Here is a 13,045-nt window from a genome sequence, read left to right as displayed (position 1 = left end):
TACTCAGGGCGTGGCTGCCTTGGGCTGACGGAGCAATGCGTTATTTCAACTGATCACCTTATCAACACATGGTCTGATGAGCGTTTGGGGCTGGTGTGAACCCAGGAGAGAAGCCATGGCTTTTCACTAGAAATAAATCCAAGCAGAAAGGCTCACCTTGCTGAAGGTGCCTTCCCTTCCCCCACCGCAGTACGCTTCCCTCCTGTGCCCGTCCTCGGGGAGGCTCTCCATAGGTGAGGAGATGAAGCAGGGCCAGATCCTTCCTAATCCTCTCTCTTAAAACCACAGCTGAGGCAGCCAAACGTGCCTGCCCTTTGCAAGCGCCTTCCAGACACAGCAGCATGTGTCTGGGGAACCTTCTTTTTGGTAATGTTCTCTCCACTGACTTCCGGAAGGGGATCAAAGAACCATGGACTCCTAGCCTAGGCTCAGCGTGCACAGGACTGGGGAGAGCCCACAGGAAGTTGGGCTCCCGACTAGAGGAATATTCCTCCTGCGCAGGAGCTGCGCAGCAGAGCCTGGGTGGGGCTGAGGGCCCCATCCTTCTGGGGCCTGCATTCCTCGGGGGAGAAATAATTGGCCTGTCTAGAGAGCATCAGGATTCAAATAAAGCTTAAAAACACATGCAGCCCTGCGAATTCTATAAATGTGGCATTATAAATGATGGCCAGCCACCACATACACACGTGCGCACACAGCGCTGAAGCCTGCCTCTGCTTTTTCTCTCTGACTGTTTCGCAGATCTACCTGATTCAAATAAGCCCACTCTCATTTGAACTGGAGGCAATCAGGGTGGAAAATACCCTGTTCTGTTGGTGCAGGTCCAAACTGTCACCATTTGGCATCCTGACACGCCGATGTCCCCCTCAGCTGTTCAACGTCAGCCAAAGGGGGCCTCCCCTAGCCAACAAATCAGAGATTTCATTAACCAGCAAAGCCTCCCGGAAGGATGGACGACCTCACGTGGGTCTCCCCCACCCCATCCCCCCTCACGTCCCCCCTCCTTTCTGCTACACAAACAGGCTCGCAGCCACTAGATTGGATTCAGATCTTGTAGATGAAGAAATTCAGATACGACAGCCGCGCCTCGCCAGACCCCGAGCGAGGGCCGAGCCCTGCATGGCAGCTGGGCTGCCACGGTAATAACCACTCGTAGTATCTGACAGAAAGAACCCACGCTGGTCGTATCCGATCCTGCCACATGAAAAGAAGCATTACACCGGCCGCTCGGGGGCCGGGGCTAGGGGAGAGCCTCCGCACAAATCAGAAACATTTTCCCCAAAGCTGCTATTCAAGGGCTGGAAAATCAACAGGGGCTGTTTTCCTGACATCCTGGGAGCTGCTATTATTCTCTGGGCGGCGCGGCTCACAGAATGCAGCAAGGCCAGCTTAACCCGAATTCGCTGAGCGTTTGGCATTGCTGAGCTCAGAGGCCTTGGGTGGGCGGGAGCAAAAACCCATGCGGTTGTGGGAGCGAGCCGCAGGGCTCCACGGGGGTGACATCCAAAATACTCAACAACTGGAACAGCCTGGGCCTCCGCCATTCTGAATGGGTGCTAGCCTCAGCCCTGGGTCAGGGACCTGTGTGCTCTGAGCTGTGTCAGGGCAGCCAGTGGGGAGGGGACACTTAGGACAACGGATGCAGAAGCACTTCAATTCTATGGCAACTAATAGGGCTGATAGTATGAGCCCGGGTCCAGAAGCCCCTTCCTGAGCCAGGCTTGGGGGCGCCATAGCACCTCATCCTTTGGTGCCAAGGACAGCCCTGAGCCACCTCCCTGAGCCAAAAGCTTCCAGATGCAGGGCCGTGCCCTAAAGACACAAAATTAGATGGCTGGCTCTTCCAAGGTCCGTGCCCATCTAAAGCAGAAACTTACAAGTGGTAGTACCCAGCATGTTTCTCCAAGGCTGGATTTAAAATTTTGAGCAATTCTAGACACTTCCAACCACCCGTAGCAGATACCCAAAGGGATGGCCCTGCCAATACTCCCCATCCCCCCCTCCAACTTTTGTTCTTCCCATCTTCTCATTGCCATCAACATGGTCCTAACCAGGAAGAAAGGGCTAGATTCCTCCAGTCCTATTTCTGTCTCTGCAACCCCACTCTCCCAGCCCCTGTCTCCTCCACGGCTTAATCTCAAACACCTATGTTGGTCTTACGGACCATGGTTCTTTGTGACTCTGGGTCCCCAAGACCTTGCCTTTTACTGTATAAAGCAGCTTTGCTGTCAGGGACCTTGTGACATGTCAGTGAGGCGAGGTCACGTTGCTTTTAAAGCAAGCGATGTTGAGCTGGTTAATAGCTGTCTACAAGGGCATAGGCGGTGTATCCTGAAATCTACAAGGGCATAGGCGGTGTATCCTGAAATCTACAAGGGCATAGGCGGTGTATCCTGAAATCTACACGGACATAGGTGGTATATCCTGAAATCTACAAGGGCATAGGCGTGTACCCTGAAATCTACAAGGGCACAGGCGTGTACCCTGAAATCTACAAGGGCATAGGCGGTATATCCTGAAATCTTCAAGGGCATAGGCGGTATATCCTGAAATCTACAAGGGCATAGGCGGTGTACCCTGAAATCTCGTGGGTTGGGATGGAAACAAATGCGGTGTAGGCAATTTACTTCACTTTGCTCTTATGCAATTTCCCTGCTGGTAAAATCAGACCAGTGTGGCTTCTCTGTGCCTCAGTTTACTCATCCAGGAATTGGGACGGATCTACACCCTGTAACATTGGGTTATTATGAGGATCAAATGATCTTGTGTGTGAAAGTGAGCCCTGGAAGCTATAAAAACAGACTCCCCAAAGGAGCCCCCAAATAGCCCAAGCCCCTGCACAGCTAAAAAGCTCTCTCTGCCCAAGCTGTTTCCTTGGGGAAAGAGAGTCTGCCCGACCTTCGTTGGCCCGGCATTGCCGGAGGGCAATCTTCGAGGACAAAACAGCCCCAGCGCTCAGGCAAGGACCCGCCACAAGACAGCCGCGTCACCTCAGCGTTTCTATAAAAAGATTGCTCGGGCTCCGGAGCCCGGCTGACAGGCAGGGCTGGGAGGGTGTGTGCGTGTGTGTGCAACAAAATGCTCTCAGAACAGCTGGCCTCGGCCAAGAATCCGTGCTCGCCCCAAAGCCCCCAGCCCCGCTGGCAGGAGGGGGATGAATGCAAGGAAGAGAAGAGAGGCAGAGAGAGAAAGAGAGAGAGGATGCTGTGCCCTGAAGAATGGGGCTGAGCAAAGAAATTTCTGCGGTGCGGATCTGTCGCTCTGTGCAGCCAACACAATGGACCTCTGGGTGGGCTGAGATAGCCCCCCACTGCTCCCCCTCCGGTCTCCTGCCCGTGACACAGATAAGGACCTGGAGGACAGCTCTGAGCTGCTGCGTGTGCCCTGGGCCAGCCAGCAGCGAGGCCAGCCTGGTGTGAGTGGCAGCAAAGATAAACGGCGGCCGCGCGGGCATTAACTGCCCCCATACAAAGGCCACCTCTCCCCGAGTCCCTCTGAGGCCCAGATGGTCAGGGAAGCCCTTTCCCGCCTCACAAAGAGGATCGCTGCATGTCTTTTTCTTTTAAAATGGCATTAAAAAAAAAAAAAAAGCCATTGCTCACAAAGGACCTGGATGAAAAATAAACCCTTAAAAAAACCCAGCCTCTCCTCGCTCAGCAGCCCGGCATTTCTTCCGACTGTCAGACTTAGCAGATTGCTTTCTGGAAAGAATCCAATTGGCAAGACCTGCCGCTGTGCAAATGAAATTTTAAAACCCCGCTCCTTGTTGCACTCAAAGAGCTTTTCTCTCTCTGCTTGTTCGACACGGTCTCGTCGAATTATTCTCTTGTCTCTGGTTGTATCGGAAACTAATATTCCCCCTGCTTTCCCGCCCCACCTGAGGGGTCCTCACCCCAGCTGGGGATTTGGGTAATCAGGGGAGCCTGGAGCACCACTCCAGACCCCCATCTTGATTCCCCACCTGGGCTTCATCTCGCAGAATCACCTACTAATTAGGAGTCTCGCTCGTGTAAGAGAATAAACACTTCCAGGCTGCCTCCCTCCCTGCCCGACTCCCCCTCGCCCCCTCCGTAATGAGATAAGTGTTTGGGGGATGAGGGAGGATGGATAACGCGCCCGGACGTTCTTCACACACCAGGCTTGACACCCGTCAGGCCCGTGACACCCGCTCTGTTTGGCTGGCGTCCCCCTGGTGAAAAGTCAGCGGAAAAAATAGCCACAGGACTTGTCTGGGTTTGACAAGCTGCCTCAGCATGTGATGAACTTGTATAGAGGCGGCATCGTGATGCGTCAGAAGAGTCGCAGGCCTGGGAGCCAGGCGACCTGGGTTCCAAGTCCAAGGCTGCTCCTTATAGCAGCATACCGGGCACCGTGCAAGGCTCCGGACGTGTGTTCTGTTCCGCTTCCCTCTGTGCTTGTGCCATTCGGGGCAGGTGCTGGTACTGTGAGGTAGGCAGCAGTTGGTCAAAACATTACCTTGTGGGTAGATTGCATTATTGGCCCCCATTCCTCGCCTTTCCCTTTAGCTGTGCCCTTCACCGTCTTTGCAGCTCCTCTCACTAAAGGGGCAAAGTATTCCCCTTATATTCCCCAATATATTCCCCACCCTTTGACTCTGGATTTGACCCTACAATGTACTTTGGCCCATTGAATGAGGCAGAGGGGACAGGGCCCCGACAAGCATGACCAGACTCCCCTTGGCCTCTTGTGTCTCTGCATCCCACGAGAAGAAATTCCTCTAGGGGCTGCTGCCCCCTCAGCCTGCCCCCCCACCCCGTGAGTACATGTGAAGCAGATCCAACTTACAGATGCCCTTTGGGTGATAACACCCCCGCCTCCCACTGGTCGCTGCCTGCCTCCCAGTTTTTGCAAAGAGGGTACCCCTTGCAACCCTGAAGGATGTCTGTTAAATTCCACCGCTGCCCTATTTGGAGCGAGGGCATTAACTAATTATTCATTCATTCGTCACTCACATATTTACTGAGTACCTATTGTGTGCTAGGAGCCGGGCCAAACACCCCCAGGAAGAAATATGGACTGCCAGGCGGTGACGGTACCATCCCCCAGTAAAGGGGGTCCCCGATTAGTTGATCCATCAATCTGTACGTCCGGATTTCCTCAGTCATAAGATATTAAGAAAAGAAAGGGGGAAAAGGAGGCAAGGCAGGCAGGCAAGAATACGTCAAATGGAAATGATGGCATCCTGATTTCGGAAATAATAAAATGTGAAGCGGAAGCGTGTGTCCTACGTAGGAGCAGGGAAGCCCGTTCTCTACTGTGCTGCTGTGTGTCCAGGGCACTGTCCACTGAGACTGCAAAGACGTTGAACCCGAGTTTGGGCTTTAAAGCTCTGAATATTGGCAAGAGCCCCCAGAATCGTTTTGTTTTCAATGATTCACAAGACCTGGCTCAACTCTCCAGGTGATGTGACATGCCCCACGTGGGCCACCAATAGGTCCCCCAAGGCGTTCGCTACCCAAGAGCCTTCCCACAAGCAGGGGCTGTCATTTGGGATGCGGGTCCGGCTGCTTGAACCAACCAAGCCAGGGCTTCAAAACCCATCAACGTGACAGTTCAAATGGCTTGTGGAAAGTTCAAATGCCTGGCCACGGGGTTCCCTGGAGAAGGAGGGACAAGGCTGGGGAAATGTCTCGCCCAAAGCAGCAGCTCCACCCTGGGAAGTTCTGGTGAGTCACAGCAGACAGAGTAGAGGCGAGGGCAGAATGCCAGGCCCATTCCAAACAGGCTTCAGTGTTCAAAAGCAACCAGATCAGAGGGGCAGGAGGAGGATAGCCCGGGGCCAGAACTGGAGCCAGTCAGTCCTCTGGGAAAAGGCAGGCAGAAGCTGGAGAGGGGCCCAGCCCAGTCCAGGCCCCAGAGACCCAGGACAGTGGGACGTGCCAGGAGCTCCAAGACACAGGCAGAAGAGCCAGTGGTCCCTTGAGGCCAGGGTGGGGATGAGGCGGCGAGGCCATACTCGCCGGGCTCTTTAACATCCAGTGGAAACTCAGAACGTTCCACAAACCCTGCTAGCTGCTGGGGAGATGGCTGTAATTATTTTGCCAGTCTGGGCTCCTGCCGACTCCAGGGTGAGGTCTGGGGCTGAGCCTGGAGGTCGAGCCCCCCCATTCCTCATGGCCCGAGCAGGGCTAACCCCTCCCCTCCCCTACAGCTCGCCCAAGTCTCAGTGTCCCAGCAAGCTCTCGTCGGGGGTGTTCTCGCATCAGCAAGTCCAGACATACTTAGTACTCACAGGTACAGATATTCTAGCTGTTTGACTCTTGCCACACTTTAAGACTGGGTGACAGATACCCACAGCCTCGAGTTCCCCATCCCACCCCCAGGCTCTTCCCACCAATCCAGCCTTCCCCAGACACACTCACCCTGTGCTCCTGCACCACCATCCCTGCCGCTCCCCGCCCCCCCACCCCCGACCATGGACCTCGGCACAAACCAGCATGTAAACAGTTAAGGCCCACAGCACTGGGACCAGTGTCTGTCCTGATTGGTCAGGGACTGTGCCCTACCGGTGGTTAAATGTGTGGAACATGCTGCCTGGGTATATGGCAAATACCAAGTGCAGTGCCCTGTCCTGTTAATAATGGACTGGCATGTGCTACAGCTGTTCCCCACCAAGGGACAAACCTTTCCCCGACCCCTAACACAGACAGGATGGTGTCTTCTCCATTGCAGTCCTTCTAAAGGAACTAAGCACGGCCCGCCCTACCAGCCTCCCCACCCCATCCTGGTCTCAGCCCCTACTAAATCCTTGGATCTATGACCCAGGATTTCATTTACTAATCTGAACCTTGACATTCCCAAAAGACGGTGGCGGGCATCACGCAGCTTACCCAGATCTTCCTAGGACCACAATCTAACTCACAGGCAGCACACTAAAAGTGTTAACAAATATCATTGCCAACAAATATCCCCTTCATTCACCTGCTTGCATCGGGGCGCCTTGCTCAAGCTCAGTGATTACAGTCAGCACACCTGTCATCACCTGGTCCAGGCTTGCCTGCTGCCCCCCACCCCCACTCCCTGAGGGTTTACGGGACAATCTGTTCTACCATGTTAGGAGGGGAGGACCCTTTAGTTCATGTCAACTGAGGTACTTCCCTCCACTTTGGGCCCGAAGGGCATCTATCTGATGGTTCTGGCCATTTGGGCATAGCAGATGGTGAGAAGAATGTGCCCAGGGAGGGTGGCTCAGCTCAAGGCCAACTCAGCATCTGGACCTCCGTGGGTGGGTCACAGCTAGGGCAAGTCCACTGTCAGGGGCAGAGCCTCTCAATTTAGTGCCTTCTCACATCCTCAAAGACAGTCACCACTCTCACTCTCACCTGACCAGAGCTGGCTTCCTGAACAGAGAGACTCTGGGTGGAGGATGCTGGGGCTGGCATCTTCTTGGAGCAGGACGGCCCCACTGTAGCTCCAGAGGCTGAGACGCAGGTGCAGTCCGGCCAGGGCAGAGGTGGGCAAGGTCTTTGGCCACGCAAAGGCCCAGGTGGAGACTAGATACCCAGCAGGCCGCATGGTCTTCCTGATGAATTCAGCTATGGGGGTCAGTTAGGAGGGAGACGTGGGGAGCATCATCAGTAATACCCAGCAAGCCTGGGAATCACACCCTCAGTGTCACTGACTAAGCCAGGGTGTCCCCCTCTGCAATAGCTTACGCTGTGTCCACTTCTGAGCTTTTAAGCATCTCTCAAGGTTAAGGACAGATGCTTCCGTAGCTGATTCAGAGCTGCAAAGGCCTGGGGTTCCTACTAATTCAACTTGAGGAAATAAATCAAGACGACATTCAGGTAAATGCCGACTCCTCTGTCATGGTGAGAAGAGAGCAGAAGGGCTGAAGGGTCCAAGGGCTTTCTGATGGACTTGAACTTTCTGAAGCACATGTAGAGGACAGTCTTCGGATTGCAGGGTAAAGCGTTCTTGATTCTTTCAACCATTTATTTAGTTATATTGAGCACCAACCACGTACCAGGCACCACCTGAGATCCAGGGGTCTGGGATTAGCTGCAGAGAATGGAATCCACTTTTGCAAATTTGAGCAGAAAAGTAATCATTGCAGACTGTTTGGCAAGGCTATAGAAACAAGTTCAAGACAGAGCTTTTAGGAGCTCCCCAAACCACACTGCAGGAGCAGGCTACCAAGGCTCTGTCGTGATGTGGAGCGTGGTCAGAAAGCCACCGCCTTGGCTGCTGGACTGCAGGACCTCTGCCACGACCCACCCAACAAAACGGATGCCTGTCGTCACGTGCACATGAGTCAGCGCAAGACTCGCTGAGCTCCCCAACTGATGAAAACCAAAAACGTCTCCAGAGCTAGCTGCATGTCGCACAAGCCAGTCCTCTGTATTTGCCACAAATGGTGAACAAGACAGACCCAGTCCCTCCTCCGGGGAGCTCACATCCTAGCTGAGGAAATGGATATTAAACATCCAGTTACCTAATTAGTCATCAGAGGAGGATTCGGAGAAGTTCCAAGAAGGGGAGGCATCGGGGGATACGACAGGGAATGTGTCTGTCTGGGGATGGGGGGTCAGGGAAGGTTTGCCTGAGGAAACGGCTGAAGGTTGAGAAGGAGCTAGTCTGGTGAAGAGGGTGGGAGAGAACCTTGCAGATGGAGGGCATAGCATGTACATGGGCTCAGAGGAAGGAAGGAGGGTGGCACATCCGGTCCATGTGGCCAAAGCCTTGAAGGAGGGATAGAAGGTTCCGTGTAATGCAGGGAAGACATTCTCTGCATGCGTGGAGACATGGATGCAGCCCACGGCTGGCCAGGAGTGTGTTTAGCTGAGCAGAACAGCCTACGTGGGCTCTATTGAGAAGCAGGCGCCAGTTGAAACGCATTTCATCAGTTAACTCATTTCATCCTCACAACACTGTGTTCTCAGTATCCTCATGTTCAGGTAAAGAAACTGAAACCTGGAGAGGTTAAGTAACTGACTTGTCCACAATCACACAGCTAGTAAGTGGTAGAGCCACTTTAAACCCGGATTCAAACCCAGAGAGTTCACACTGCAGGGCCTGCCATCTCAAGCCCCCTGTCACATGAACCCTGCCACAAATGGGGGTTTGGGGCTACAGGGCAGAGGGCTTTGGATATCACAGGGAGGAGCTTCTGCAAGTGTTGTTAACGGTAAATTATAATTAACACTGTAAGGCAGAATTCAGTGAATGGCAAATGAGCACAGTAGTGGAAATAAGCTAAAAGAGTTTGTAGCAGATGCTATGGGTACCCCGCCTCTGTCCCCTCATTCTTACCATGACATTGGCATGTGGTCCTAACTCCCAGCTGCTAGCACCTGCATCTCTGCCTGAGGGTGTCTCTAGCCATCAAAGCCTGCTCTGCCCACCCATTCAGCTGGCCAGAAATGCCAGGGAATTATCACCACCCCGGGGGCAGCCCTCTGCTAATGTCTGATGGGAACTGGAGGACAGATGCCCCAGCTCCCTCACCCCTAGGATGGAACAAGTACGAGGCACGTGCTCCACGGTCATTCCCAGGGTTTCCTGGCGGGATTCAGCATCAGTCACCCCCCAATGGTAGCTGGCTTGTGCTACACCCTGTCTTCTCTTCCCTGGCCCATGTCCCCAGCCCTACCAGTGCTTCCTGGGGTCACCTCCCACCTAAACTACTTCCACTCAGATCTTCGGCAGAGGAGGTGGGATTGAGGAGAGATACCGTTCTGGCTGGTACCCACGTGAGGTGGAGGGTCTGAAGTGACCTGGACATCATTCACACGGGCCTCGATGTGTGTTTTTCGCCAGCAGGGGGGCTGTCCTGCGACTTGCTACTTGTAAGGCCAACTGGCCCGAGGCAGGGGAACGCAATCAGACTCACAGGTTGAAACTGACCTGGAGACTTTCCGGACCACCCAGTTCCAGAAACTGACCTGGAGACTTTCCGGACCACCTAGTTCCGGAAACTGACCTGGGGACTTTCCACCCGGCCCAGCCTTCCCGCCTTTCGAGGGGCGGGACTCAACGGTCCCCCACGATACCCGAAAAGATCACCAAATAAGGAATACCCTGCGCCCTCCTGGATTCACCACACCCCTTTCCCTTCTTCCCCTATAAATTTTGTTCGCGCCCACACTGGGGCGCGACTTCTCTGGCCCCTTTCTCTCGGGCCAGTGAACCTCGCCCGGGCCGCTCCTTAGTAAAGGTCTCTTGAAGCTTTTCTCTGTTTCGCGGTGCCGTTTGTTAAGATTCCACCTTACATTTGGAGCCGAAACCGGGGAGGAGTACCAAACTCTCTTCTCCCCCAGGAGACAGCCAGGGAACCTCTGCTCACCCACCCGATCCGGCAGAAACGGAGTAAGTCCCTCCTTCGTTTCTCCCGACCCCCGGGGTTCCTATCCGCCGGACTCCCTGTCTTTAATCGCGGCCGCGTCAGGGATTCCTCCGTCCTCTATCCGGGCCTCGGGCGACTGTGGAGACGTCCCAATTGCTTGACCGCCCTCCGACCCGCCGGGCCTCGGGTGATTGTGGAGACGTCCCAATCGCCTGACCGCCCTCCGACCTGCCGTGAATTGGAGACTGAGACCAGGGACGCTTCTCTTCCTCTCCATTCACTCGGGGACAGACTGGGGGCCATGGGAACCTCACAATCGCAACCAGATTCTAAGACGCCCCTGGGGTGTCTCCTAGCCAATTTTACAGCTCTCGGTTTCTCCCAAGATCTCCGTCGCCGACGGCTTGTTTACTATTCCACTGTGGTCTGGCCACACTATCCTCTAGACAATCAATCCAAATGGCCTCCTGAAGGGACTTTCGATATTAACATTCTCCGTGATCTAGATAATTACTGCCGCAGGACGGGCAAGTGGTCTGAGGTCCCCTATGTCCAGGCCTTCTGGCGTTTGCGCTCTCGCCCTTCCCTCTGTATTAGATATCTCCTTCATCCAAGTTCCTAATTTCCTTTGACGATGATCCCGCTCCACTAGCCGACCCATCCGAATCTCTCGCCTCTCTCTCCTCCAGAGCCCTCTCCAATCTCCACCCTACCCTGAAGCGGTTCCTCCTCCCGAACCCGCTCCGGCTCCTCCAATCTCTCTGCCGCCTCCCTCAACGGTTTCTTCTCCCACGCTCCTTGCTTCTCAATCACCTTACAGAGGCCTTATCTCCCTACACCCGACTGGATCCCGACACCCCGGCAGGGGCAACGGTCCTAGCCACCCATTTTATTACCCAGTAAGCCCCGAACATCCAAAAGAAATTAAAACGGGCAGAAGACCGCCCTCAGACCCCTATTCGAGATCTGGTAAAGATGGTCTTTAAAATCTATAATGGCCGTGAGGATTTGGCAGAATCCAGCCGACAGGCTCGGATGCACCAGAAGGTGGCCCTCCAAACCCAAGCTCTTGTAGCCGCCCGAAGGCCGGCCATTTCCCATGGATCACAGCATCCACGGGGTCCGCAAAAGGCAACCCCGCCGCGGGCCTGCTTCAAATGCGGAAAAGGCCACTGGGCTCGCCAATGTCCCAATCCCCGACCTCCTTCTAAGCCCTGTCCCAGCTGCGGGCTAACGGGCCACTGGAAGAGTGACTGCCCTACGACTGGCCCTCCCTCAGCGTCTCCACGTGGGGGGCAGGCCGACCCAACGGCATTACCACTCGAACTGCTGGGATTGGCTGACGGCGCCCGGACTCGAAGACCCCCATCACCCTCGCCGAGCCCAGGGTAACGCTACAGGGAGCGGGTAAGTCCATCTCATTTCTGGTGGACACGGAGGCTACCTATTCGATTCTGCCTATCCCGGGCCAGTTTTTCTTTCCCAGATCTCGGTCATGGGTATTGATGGCAAACCATCCTTCCCACTCCACACCGGTCCACTCCCATGTCAGATCGAAGGACTCCCTTTTACTCATTCCTTCTTAGTCATACCATCCTGCCCAGTTCTCTTGCTAGGTCGAATGTTCTTTTCCATTTACGCTTCCCTCTAGCTGGTTAGACTTGACCCTAAGGTCCCCTCCTCCCAACTCCTGTTTCCTTTTCTCGGCCTGTCTCTAGAACCCTCCCCCTCCCATTCCTCTTCCAATCACACCAAACCCTATCAATTATCAAGTTTGGGATCCGCTAAGGAAACTCCTCAAGGACCCCTCACGTCTCCTTCCGCCGCTCGACAGTCCTTTCTCACCCTCCGTAACGCTCCGCCGGAATAGCCACTGGACTCCTTGCCCAGCGTGTAGCGCCTTCCTACCGCCCCGTGGCTTACCTCTCCAAACACCTAGACCCAACCATTCGGGGATGGCAACCATGTCTTCGGGCCCTAGCAGCGGCAGCCGAACTGACCAAACACTCAGACTGACTCTGGCCCACCCACTAACCGTGTTTTCCTCCCACCGGCTGGTCGACCTCCTAGGCCACAAGTCTCTTTCCCTCCTGGGCCCCTCCCGCATCCAGGAATTCCACCTGCTGTTCGTTGAAAACTCTTATCTCCTCCGACCTCTCTCTCCCCCGCCTAAACCCGGCTTCCCTCTTGCCTATCTCCGATACTGGGACCTCCCCTTCCCACTCCTGCCTCCAAGTCGTAGAGGCCCTCAGCCCGCCGAGAGAGGGACTCTTTGACACCCCTCTTTCAAAACCGGACCGCACCCTCTTCGTAGCATGCTTGCTCCCTGTTTTCTTAGGTTCCTTCGCAGGCGCATGGAGGAAGTCTCTCGGGTGGCCACAAACCAAATGCTCCTCGGTCCTTACACCTTGCTTCCTACAGAACCCCCCCCCCGTGGCCCCCCCCCGTTCTCCCTTAAGCCTCGGACCTCTGGTCGCCCGACTCCCCTTTCGACGCCCCCATTCAGCATGAAGTAGCCAGAGATCAGAACACCGCCCCATTACACCAAAGATGTCGGGATGTAAGGCCAACTGGTCCGAGGCAGGGGAACACAATCAGATTCACAGGTTGCATCAGACCGAAACTTTCCGGACCACCCAGTTCCAGAAACTGACCTGGAGACTTTCCACCCGGCCCAGCCTTCCTGCCTTTCGAGGGGCGGGACTAATGGTCCCCCACGATACCTAAAGAGACCACCGA

Source organism: Globicephala melas, chromosome X (assembly GCF_963455315.2).
Source record: "Globicephala melas chromosome X, mGloMel1.2, whole genome shotgun sequence".
In the NCBI taxonomy this organism is placed as follows: domain Eukaryota; kingdom Metazoa; phylum Chordata; class Mammalia; order Artiodactyla; family Delphinidae; genus Globicephala; species Globicephala melas.
Note: the sequence above shows the minus strand (reverse complement) of the source record.